The 12280-nt window shown below is 36.8% G+C and overlaps 1 long non-coding RNA gene across 2 annotated transcripts; it reads right to left on the minus strand.

Annotated features, from left to right (window-relative positions):
- Positions 1–229: 229 nt before the first annotated feature.
- LOC122827468 lies at positions 230–11801 on the minus strand. Of its 2 annotated transcripts, XR_006370078.1 has the most exons (8): positions 11707–11801; positions 11494–11623; positions 11300–11377; positions 5200–5241; positions 741–801; positions 505–624; positions 373–427; positions 230–313 (listed from the first exon to the last, which is right to left on the minus strand). It is a non-coding gene; the product is annotated as an uncharacterized LOC122827468 (long non-coding RNA). The 2 variants fall into 2 exon arrangements; XR_006370077.1 differs by lacking the exon at positions 11494–11623 and having other exon boundaries at positions 11707–11798.
- Positions 11802–12280: the final 479 nt, after the last annotated feature.

Raw genomic sequence — 12280 nt, forward strand, 5'->3', positions numbered from 1 at the left:
TTAAAGTTAAAGTTAAAGAGTTAAAGTTAAAGAGTTAAAGTTAAAGAGTTAGAGTTAAAGAGTTAAAGTTAAAGTTAAAGTTAAAGTTAAAGTTAAAGTTAAAGTTAAAGTTAAAGTTAAAGTTAAAGTTAAAGTTAAAGTTAAAGTTAAAGTTAAAGTTAAAGTTAAAGTTAAAGTTAAAGTTAAAGTTACTCCACATTCTGTGCAGGGTCAATGATCACACAGGAGACACTTTGATTTGTCTTTAATGAAACAACATGAAGAGGTGATGCCATCAGGAAGCTGCACTGGCTGGAGAGAGAAGTGAATCTGTCTGAAATAAAGACAAAAATGAAAACATGACTGACAATAAGGTCAATTGTGAACTCTTACCTTTCACCTCTGCTGGTTTCTATGGAAACAGTCTCTTCTTCCAGCCCATGATCTCCTGTGTGGAGAAACAAATCCTTCAGTTTCTCATTAACAGAATTGTTCAGGTTTTGCTTCATAAACTTTCCTACTAACCTGCCTTGTTCTTGACAAAGTGGCCTCTTCTGGAGAGCAGCAACCGCAGAGAAGAAACTTTCAGTCACCTCAACATTGATGCAGATGACTCTTCTGATGGAGTGATGACATCCACAAAGCCTGGAAAACAAAAAACTTTTTAATAAAACATTATCTCAAAGTTGTTCCAATATAATACTTTTCACTTACTGTGTGACTCTTTCATTAATCCTGCTTTGCTAAACTAACAGTTTCACCTCTCAAATTTCTTGTTAGCAGATCTGTGATGACGGGGCGACCCGGTTACAGCAGGCTGAGCTGAAAGTCAGAGAGAACAGAAACATTCATAAAATACAGGTTTTACCTTTCAACAACTCCTATCAAAATATTCTTAACCTACTTAGGATAAAAACAAATAAAAGTGTCACTATATCCATACATAACTCTTCCTCTACACTTTAGAACATTTTCTTTGAGCTCTGACAATCACCGGTTCTGTGGTGCCTATTTAAATTAACTGACTTTTGTTATTCCTCATTGTATCACTTACAGAGTGAAGTTCAGAAACCTGTGACTTAAAATCAAACTCTTTGACACATTCTTTAAAGTACATCGATGAGCAAACAAGATATTTACAGCATGACCAAAATACAGATTCAGGATGAAATCAGACATGATGGTTTCTCAGGAGTTGCTCTGGTAACCAGTGAGGGGAAACTGAGACTGGACCACCTGCTGAGCAGTGACATCACATCACACCTGGAGGATGAAACCACTGAACTAAATCTATTGACTCTTCATGTCAGAAACATTTCATACATATTTTAAAATTAAACCTCTACTGTAGATGTTTTCTTTAGGATCCATGTTACTGTGATAACAGTAAAGTTTCATATAATTCAGAATAAATATCAAAGCTCTACTTCTACACACAATCAGTTGGATAATTTATGATAATACTGATATTAACCACACATCTTACAATTATTATGATCTTTACCAATTGGCTAAAAATACCTTTAGATAGACAGATTTTATTACACACTCAAAGTCCTAAATACTTTAAAAAACATACACAAAATGATATACAGTTGTGTTCGAAATAATAGCAGTGCCTCAACAGCAGCAAGAAAATCACTGGTTTTATTAACATTTCAAACTCTATACCCCAGATAAGTTTCTGGGGGGTAAAATAAAGGTATAGAAAACCAACAAACCCAACAGGACAGCCATGCATACTGTGGATTCTGTGAAATTGAATGATTAACTGAAAAGGGTGTGTTCAAAAAAATAGCAGTGGTTAGTTCAATTAGGGAGGGTATTCTGGGAAAAAAGGGTGTTAACAGGTGATCCGTATTTAAGGATCAAGACAACTGGCATGCTGGCTGTGCATTTCTCCTGAAAAAACAATGAAAATGGGTCGTTCAAGACACTGTTCTGAAGATGAGCGTTTCCTAATAAAAATTGATTAAAGAAGGAAAACATACAAAGAGGTGCAGAAAATCATTGGCTGTTCAGCTAAAATGATCTCAAATGCCCTGAAATGGGAGCAAAAACTGAAAACGAGGAAGAAAAGAAAGAGAACCCTCGAATGGACAGAAGAATAGCCAAACTGGCGAAGACTCAGCCAATGATGGGATCCAAGAGGATCAAGCAAGACCTTCAGTTGACAGTGAGTACTGTGACAATCAGAAGACGTCTTACTGAGGTTAACCTTCCAGCAAGAAGCCCCCGCAAAGTCCCACTGCTGAGAAAAAGACATGTGCAGAAACGTTTACAATTTGCCAAAGAGCACATTGACTGGCCTGAAAAGAAATGGCATAATATCTTGTGGACAGATGAAAGCAAGATTGTTCTTTTTGGGTCTAAGGGTCACAGGCAGTATGTCAGACGCCCTGCAAACACAGAATTCAAGCCACAGTACTCACTGAAGACCATTAAGCATGGTGGTGCAAGCATCATGATATGGGGATGTTTTTCATACTATGGTGTTGGTCCGATTCACCGCATACAAGGGATCATGGATCAGTTCCAGTACATCAGGATCCTGGAAGAGGTCATGCTGCCATATGCTGAGGAGGAAATGCCTTTGAGGTGGACCTTTCAACAGGATAATGACCCCAAACACACCAGCAAGCGAGCAAAAGCATGGTTCCAGATGAACAAGATTCAACTGATGGAGTGGCCAGCACAATCCCCGGACCTTAATCCCATTGAAAACTTGTGGGCTGACATAAAAAGTGCAGTGCATGAGGCAAAACCAAGAAACGCTGAGGAATTGTGGAATACAGTGCAATTATCCTGGGCTGCAATACCTGTGGAACGATGCCAGAAGTTGGTTGACTCCATGCACCACAGATGTGAAGCAGTCATCGGAAACCGTGGTTTTGCAACAAAATATTAGTTTAGGACGGCGGTTTTCAAAGTGTGGGGGGCGCCAGAGCACTTTAGGGGAGGCGCGGTGCGAGGGAAAAAGTAAACCGGAAAAGCTATCTGCTTGCTGTCTACTGATGTGAGAGAAACGTCTTTTACGCACACGATCAACTCTGTGGATTTAGGAAAAAGTTGGTACTGTGGGGTGCGCGTGTGGAGCGGGGATCAGTGGAAATGTTTCCCACCTTAGAGGATGTTTTGGCCAGTGATGTCAGTGACGTTACTGACGTCGGACCACTTTTTTCCGTAACGAGTAATCTAACGCGTTGCTATTTCAAATCCAGTAGTCAGACTACAGTTACTTATCAAAATCATTTTTGCGTTACTGCGTTACTATCTTCTTTTGTTATTTAATCGTATTTCCTCTACTCGTCTTGTCGAGTGACCGACGTCTCTATGCAACAGAAATGTAAACAATGGAGGGAGATGCGCATTTTGTTGGTGGAAAAACTGGAACTATTTTGAGTTTCTGTCGCCAAGTCCGATTATTATAAGCGGCTTTGGGCTTCATCTTTTAAAAGTCGCTTGCAAGTTTAATGAGCGGCGGGTTGCGCCTTTTTGGGCTCGTTTTTGAACGTGAAGTTGCTCATTTGGGCTTGGAAATAAGCAGAGACTCAATAAATCCCAGAATTTGTCCGTCATTAAGCTAGTTTTAGTCAGTCTCTCCCTGTTCATCATTTCCCGGATGATCCGTCCCGCTGTGTCTTTGTTAATGTCAAGTTAATTTATTACCTCTAAAAGACGTTGAGCTTCGCGTTGCGCTCCAGAAAACTGCAAATATCGAAACCAATATGAACAGCGCAATAAACGTGAAAACAGCCACGAATAAACGTGTCCGTAGTTGGCAATAGTTATAATGGCAAGTTAGCACCGTTATAATTATTAATATTACGGTAAGTGTCGCAGCCATCTGAGCTGTGGAGCTGCAGGAGGAGCTCTGTGCGCTGCGACATCAAACTCAGGGGCGTAACGCAGAATCTGGAGGCTGGGGGGAGGGGGGCTTTAAAATCCTTCTTTGAGTTTTCCAGACAACAGTGGACCACACAAATTACTCATGTTTTTTATTTTTGTACTGTTTTTTGTACAATCTCCTCTTCAGTTCAACCTTATCAGTGGAGACACATTGTTGATGTTACCATTATAAAATAACTTCCAATTAAGTATTAGCAAAGATCAATGTGATCTTCACAGGAGGCAGAGCGTTGTTGTTAGCAGCTGCTGAAAGTAACTAAAAAGTTACTTTTAGTGTAACTTAGTTACTTTCCAAGTCAAGTAATCAGTAATATAACTAAGTTACTTTTTCAAGGAGTAATCAGTAGTCCGATTAAAGTTACTTTTTCAAAGTAACTATGCCATCACTGGTTTTGGCCAGAGCGGGGCTGAAGGCGGAGTTTTTACAACTCCACCCCCCTCCGCGGGGGGAGGGGGGGGGGCGCAGCAGGCATTGGGCTCCTTGGAGGGGGGCTCACCCTTTCATACTTTGAAAACCCCTGGTTTAGGATACTCAGCTAGGTTCACTTATCAAGAATTTCTTTGTTTGTACAGTACATTTTTGAGTTTCCAAGGAAAGATGGCAACACTGCTATTCTTTTGAACATGCCATTTCTTACTTTATTTGAAATATTATTATTATTATTTAAGTTTTGATGACTTTGCGCAATTGTTTTGCTTTGGAATAGAATGTACTGTGTCCCCAATGTATCTGTGTTCATTAAAGTACAATTTCTTTGAAGAATTTTGACATTTACTCATTTTTCTAAAGGCACTGCTATTATTTCGAACACAACTGTAACATAATAAAAGCTACTAGTGAATCATACCAACGTCTCCAGAGGACTGATGACTATTTTACTGCATTATATTTTTTATTTTAATAAACAGAAGGATCGTTCTATTATTAGACTCGTTTAAAAGACTAATACATTTATACATAAACTTTATTGGTGCAGCAGATACAAACACTTCACTGGTTCTGATCCATCTGGGTTTATTTAGCTAAAGTCTCAATGCATCATCATAAACAACTTCAATCTTTGAAAACTGACTTTTTAAACATTGCGCAGAATGCAATGATGTGAAATAATTACAATAACTTGTGTTGCTCTGTTTATTCCCATCAACATAAATCTATCTGGATCGCATCAGAACCAGACGGTTTCCCAGGCTTTGGATCAAACTCAGGTGTTTCTCTGTATTGTGCCTCATTCATTGGTTTCACCTGGAAATTGTTTTTTTCTACAATTTATCTAAACAGAATCCAAACTTACAGATAATGTTATTTACCTGATCATCCAACCTGACAGTAAACATCATCAGACAAACAATCTGTAAACACATGAACAAGTTATTTTAATTCATTCAATAAAGTCCCAGACAGCTTGAAATGTAAAAATACTCAATTATTTTCCTCCTTAGTGCCACAGATCAAGATGAAACTTTTTGATTTGAACATCATGTAGTTCTACAGATGATGAACTTAAACTGCAAATAATCAGCATTAAATGATTAATAATCGTTCATATAAACATTAAACACCAGAGGAGATCAAAATCTTCCTTCTCTGACATGAAAGGATGCAGAATCACAGTTGTTTCATCAACAGCTCAGACATCTTACTGTATATCTGACCACACCAGGTTGGTTACATTTCATATTTAGTTTTCTTTGATTTATACAATCAAAAAACACAGAAAAATCATAGAATGTTTGCAGTTATAATTATTTTAACCATATATTAATACAAATCAGTGTCAGGTTTGGACTTGGAGACAAAACTATCTTTACTAGTTTTGACTAAATAATTAGTTCAGACTTTACACAGTCTACTATCTAGTGCTATAGATCTATAGTTATCAGAGCTGACAATGTTTTTAATTACAGGAAGTAGATTCATCAAGTTATCAGGAATAAAGCCAAACATAATAAAACCAGTGAAACACAAGGAAAGAAGAGGGGTGACCTTTGACCTGTCATATTTAAGATGTTCTGCTGAAATAACATCCGTTCCTATAGATTTATTTACAGACAGTTATTTCATTCTCTGATAGAGATCCTGAGTTATGATACTTTCTACAGTACTGACCTTTTCTACTGGGAAAGGTTCACAGATAAATAACTTGCTGAAGGATTGTTGAAAAATCTACAATCATATTCTCCTCATCGACGATGTGAGGGAGAATTTACTATTATTATAGTTTTAACCTCTTTCCAAAAGGCTTTTATATCTTTAATATTTCTATTTTACCTGCTAGAGACAAATCTGTGTCCCAACCTGCTCTATTTTTATCTTTACATCACTTTTATTATGTCACAATATAATCCGGTTCTATAGGTTACAGAAGTTAACAGTCTGTACAAGTCGCTGCCTCTCTTGGTAATTTAACGTTACAACTGATCAGTTTGATGATAGTAACAGGATATTTGTTCAGAAAATAAACAACACCAGTTTATATATGTGTCTAATTTTGATTACTGTTGCGGGTAAATGATCTAATTCACACCTTGAAGGTGATAAACAGAAGACACTAGTGATGTCGGTGCTTATTGCTTTCAAAGTCACCTGATCGATACAGGAACCGTTTCTAAATGACAATGATGCACCGAACTGTGTTTATAAAAAAGTGAATCTGTCAGTGGGATGAATTTGCCAAAATAATTCTTGATCTTTTACGGTACGGCATCAACTATGAAGCCTCAAGACAAACGAAATGTTTTGTAGTTTGGGACCATTTTGATATTATGTCAGAAAACAAAACATCGGTTTTCACTTTATTGTTGTTTCTACTTGATCTGAATCCAAATTCAGCTGAAATTGACTCTTAGTTTACTTTCATATTATGTTCTGCAGCTTAAGCGTTGCACATGTTTGTCCTTTTAAATTATACATTTCATAATTTTATTCTTAAATTCCTCCCCATGAATGAAAATAAAGACAACCCGGCTACATATAAATATAAAAAGATATTTCCTGCAAAACACATTCATAAAGATCTACGTACAAAATAAATATAAAACACAAAATTTTATTTATATGAACAATATACAGTGTCACTAAAATCTATTTTCTTTAAATAAATCCACTTCCTCAATGCTGAGACATTATAGTGAATCAGAATGAAGTAACAGATTCACCAGGATAAACTCAGATATGCAGCCATCAGTTGCTTTTTATCAATTATTTCATTGTTTACATTTTTTTTTTCGACAGCAGGAGAAGTTGTCAAAAAAACGGAACAGGCTAAAGTTCAAAATTTGTGAAAAAACAACACAAAAAAACCGTCCACAATCATCCTCATTCCAAACACTTTCATTTTCATCACTTGGTTCACATTGTTTATTGAAGAATATCAAATATATTATGAATTTAACTGAAGATATGACATAATGCAATATATAATATACAATAAAACACAATGACTTCAATCTTATTGTTTAGACCAGGTCATCTAATCATTCTGCCAACTGCGTTGCCTGTAGGGACTTTTAACGTCCAGCAGGTGTCAGTATTCAGTGATGATATCAATACAGTTTAGTTTTGGGTCAATACAACACGTGACCCCTCATTTACCCATCACTAGTAAACACATTGTAAAAGATATTAGTGATACGATGGTCCAGCAAACAAACTATGACAGGTTTCACTTGTAGAAGTGAAACTACATGCTGGGAAAACTTCTTTACTTGAAATTATTACATTACAATCTGTACAAAAAGGAATCAGAGTTTTTATCTGCATTCATGTGACACATAGATACTTTTTCTCTTCTCATTTTGCATAAAAGAGCAAAAATAAGCAAGTTTATTAAGGTATTCATCTTCATTATGATGACATTCATATGGAGCATAGACATTTACAATAATTATTTATTTATAATGTTGTTAATGTGATACCCCAATTCATCACTGAGTCCAGGTTTCTTTCCTAAATATAGTCACCTCTATCATATTATATTTCCTCATTTTTGGTCTAGTTTTAGTCACCATTATTATTTTTTATTAATTTTACATTCGTTATGATACAAAGAACAAACCTGTGCCGCCACACAAACATAAAAAACACAACAAAATAACCAACATGAACAAGAAACAAGATGTCAATCTTCTCCAGTCATCATCAAACCTCAGCAAATCAAGACAGGAAACAAAAACAGGCAAGAACAAATAGAGCTTTAAAACTAAATAATCAAAAACTAAAATCAAAGGGACCAAAGTGTCAAAATTGTGTCTGATTTGTGATGAAGATCCTGGGTTTCTTTTCCAAAGGAAGGATAACAAAGATCTGTGAGCCACATATTTACTGTGGGGGCAGAAGGAGAAGTCCATTGTAACAAAATACATTTCTTGGCAAGAAACTCAAGAATTGTAAACAAGGTTTTAAAATGTGCATCCAAATGATTGGAGGAAACATTTAGAAGCTAAAACAAAGGAGACAAAGAAAAGCAAACACCCAAAACCTTTTCAGTCACCAAATGTACGTCCCTCCAAAAGGTCCTTAATAAACCACAAGACCAGAACAGATGGAGAAAATTACCTCTATAACTCAAACATTTACCACACAGATTGAAACGGTTGGGGAACATTCTCTGAAGACCAACAGGGGTAAAGTAGGATCTATAGAAAAGTTTGAAATCCTGTTCTTGTATAGAAATAGAAGAACATTGAGGAAAAACTTCCATTACAAATCTTAAACCAATCTAAAGTATTGAACTTCATCTCCAGATCACAAAACCGCTTCACAGAGTCAAAGCTTGATGGTGCAGAGATGAGTAACAATGGAAACCAGAACATTTTCTAAGTCCCTCAGTTCCCTACGAACTGCATTGGACCCAAATAATGAATCAATAAAATGCTGAATTTGAAGATATTTGTAAAAATCTTTCTGCAGAATGAAGCTCTTGTCCCTGATTTGATTAAATGATTTGATAACACCGGAAATCAACAGATCAGAGGAATCATTCAGACCAGAACAGGACCAGTTCAATAGGACGATACTTCTAATAGAAATCGGTAGATCTGGGTTTAAAGTCAGGAGGATCTAATTGAGATAAAGGGGGGAATATTCAAGTATTTCCTTATGTCTTGACAAGCTAACAAAGTACTATAAACTACCATGTTTTCCTTCAATGAATCCAACTGATCCAAGTTATTGATAAAAGGGAGAGAACTTAACTTTCTAGGACAGCATGATAGAGATTCAAGAACCTGCCATATGCTGGTGTCTCTACTTGAAAACCAGTCTGACATCATTTTAATCTGAGCAGACCAGTAGTAGAGCTGCAAACTGGGTAAAGATAAAACGAGAAATATGAAAATTAAGGGATTTAAAAAAATGTAAGGGACAAGTAGCAAGGAAGGTTTTGAAACAGGTAGTTTAAGCGAGGGAGAATATTCATCTTTATGGTATTAACCCTACAGAGAAGTGATATAGGTAAAGTAGACCATTTCTACAGATCGTTCTTCATGTTCTGAACTAGGGGGGAGTAGTTTGATGAGAATAAGTCTTTCAGATCAGGGGTAATAAAGATGCCCAAGTACTTGAAACCTTTTAGATTTATGAAAAATAGGTTGTAGCTCCATATCTTGGGGGATATTGAAAGGAGAAGCGACAGACTTGCCTAAATTAACCTTATAACCCGAAAGAGCACCAAATTTATCTATGGAACCAAGTACAGCTGGGACAGATTTATTTGGGTTTTCCAGGTATAAAAGGACATCATCTGCAAAAAGAGAGATCACATGGTGATCTTCACCTGTCCTAATCCCAGATGTGTCTGGGTTAGATCTAATAGCCACGGCTAAAGGTTCAATAAACAACGTGAACAGCAAAGGAGACAAAGGGCAACCCTGTCTACAACCCTCAGTATTTACAATGGCAACTGGATTGGAATAGAAGATTTTAATCATGTTAAGAATAAAATTAGGGCCCATGCCAAATTTCTGTAAAACTATGAATAAAAAGGGCCGTTCTACCCGATCAAAGGCCTTTTCTGCATCGACAGAGAGAAGCAGAGCAGAGTTTTTATGTTGATTAAGATAATGAATGACGTTTAGAGAACGACGCACATTGTCTGTTCCACATCTAGATTTCATAAAACCTGTCTGGTCGGAGTTTATTATCTTCTGGAGAATTTTTTCTAATCTCCGCGCCCGATAGGTTTATAGGATGAGCAATCTAGGGGATTCCTGTCTTTCTTCAACAATAAGCTGATAGAAGCAAAACTCCAAGATGGAGGCGCACCTCCTGCTGAGAAATCGTTTATAGCAGGTAAAAAGATGAGATGGATCTCGGGCCAGAATTTCTTAAATATTCCAGTGGAAATCCATCAGGACATTTTCCATTTGGCATCGATTGGATTGGCGCCCAAACCTCCTCGGGTGTAAAAGCAGCACGGAGGGCAAGACAACACCGTCTAAATAGGAACCAATATCTGATTGTATTTGACCAGAATCAGATATTGGTATTTTGGTTTCCCTATTACTCTGTGTAAAGGGATTTATAAAAGTCTCTGAAAGAGTTATTAATAACAGATGGATCACAGGTAACATCCCCGTTGCGTGTTCTTATCATATTGATAGGCAAGCAGACGGCTTGACTTGTTACCAAACTCGTAATATTTCTGTTTAGTATAGAGTAACAGGTTCTGTGTGTGGCGAGTAAAGTCCATATTCAGCTTGGTCCTGGCAGCAACTAATGCCTGGAGATTCCCTGATGTAGGAAACTGTTTATGTTTATGCTCCAACCCAGACACCTCATTCTCTAGTTTGTTTCTGTTTTCCTCCAAAACTCTTTTCTGAAAAGAGCTACAGGAAATGAGCTGCCCAAATCATGGCAGAAGAAACTGGGGAAGATTCATTATCAGACCAGAACTGTGAAAGATTATTCCTAACAAGGGTACAAAAACAGCTGCTGTTCCAGAACCAGGTATTATATCTCCAAATGGGAGTCCTCACAGTATATTCCCCATTATTTCTAATTACATTAAATATAATGTAATTTTTATTTTGGCATGTTTGGGGAAATTTCAGGCTTACATGGATTAAGATTAGACATGCAGACTGCAGGAATGCTTATCTCGCATTTTAGAAAAGTAATCTTATTTTTTTTTTACCCTCATAAATGATTTCTGAATATATTCACATTACCAATATTCATGAGCCCCTATGGATGACTCGTGGTTGACCCCGTGAGTTTTTAGATGCTTTTCTGTTAATAAAATACTTTTATTTACTTTTCCATACCTGCTGAAAGCTTCAAACATCACATTACAACCTTATTTCTAAATAATAGAAGTTTATTTGCGCTGATTTATTGAATTACATCTAAACAATAAAGCCTTCATTTTACCACCGTGTCTGCATTGCATACAGTGTGTCAGTAACTCACAGGTAGAGCTGAAGGTCCGACCACAGAAAACCACGAACCGCTCCGGAGCCGCTGCCCACCTCCACGAACACGTAGGGGCTGCAAAGAGCGACAAGGACCCACAGTTACACCGTTATCACGGATATACGATACCAGCAGATGAAATGTAGCAATACTGTCAAAACTTAATTACGCCATTAAACTAAAACTCTCACGTCTTCTCCTGCATTTTATGAATCCAGTAGCTTAACAACCTTGAGCTGCTTTAGCCTCTATTTTACCGAGAGCTAAAAGTTTTGACCCGACGGTCCAGAAATGTGATAATTATCATGTTACTTCATGTCTCTGTTAAGAAGGAGTCAGTTTTTCTTCAACATTTTAAATTCCAGCGTGTATTAATGAGTCTTTGTCGGTGAAATGTTTGCTACCTTGCGGGTGTGTCCTCTGCAGCGGCCATCTTGGATTGTGCTAAAGAGGAGGCCCGCCCCAAACACAGCTCCTTTGTAGAACGAGCTGCAGTTTGATTGGCCAGAGGAAATTGACAAGGTGGAGTTTAACTAGTTAATAGATGGACTGCTGGATGCCATTTTGAAAACTGATTTGGTTCAAGTGACTCAATAAATAAACTTTGTTAGTCAAAGTTTGACTGAATTCTTCTTTCCCCACCTTTAGACTGAGAGCCATTAGTTGATCTTTGTAAGTGAGTAAAAGTAAAGAAAAACTAATGGAGAACAACTTCAGCTCTACATGCAACAAGTTTGAAATTAATTTATCATCTCTTCTTCTTCTGGCAGTTTGGGAGTGACGTTCATATTTCATTTGTTTTTATGTCATAATTGAAGGAAAATGGCAGCTGAGATCCTTTTTTTTTTTTTTTTTTTTTTTTTTTTTTAAATCTTTATTCATTTCATTCAATACAAAGAAAAAAATTCAATACAAAGAGAAAAAAAAATAATAATAAATTTAAAAATGAAATGAAAGGTAGCAGAAAGAAGAAAATAA

This window comes from Gambusia affinis, linkage group LG24, assembly GCF_019740435.1.
Source record: "Gambusia affinis linkage group LG24, SWU_Gaff_1.0, whole genome shotgun sequence".
In the NCBI taxonomy this organism is placed as follows: Eukaryota; Metazoa; Chordata; class Actinopteri; order Cyprinodontiformes; family Poeciliidae; genus Gambusia; species Gambusia affinis.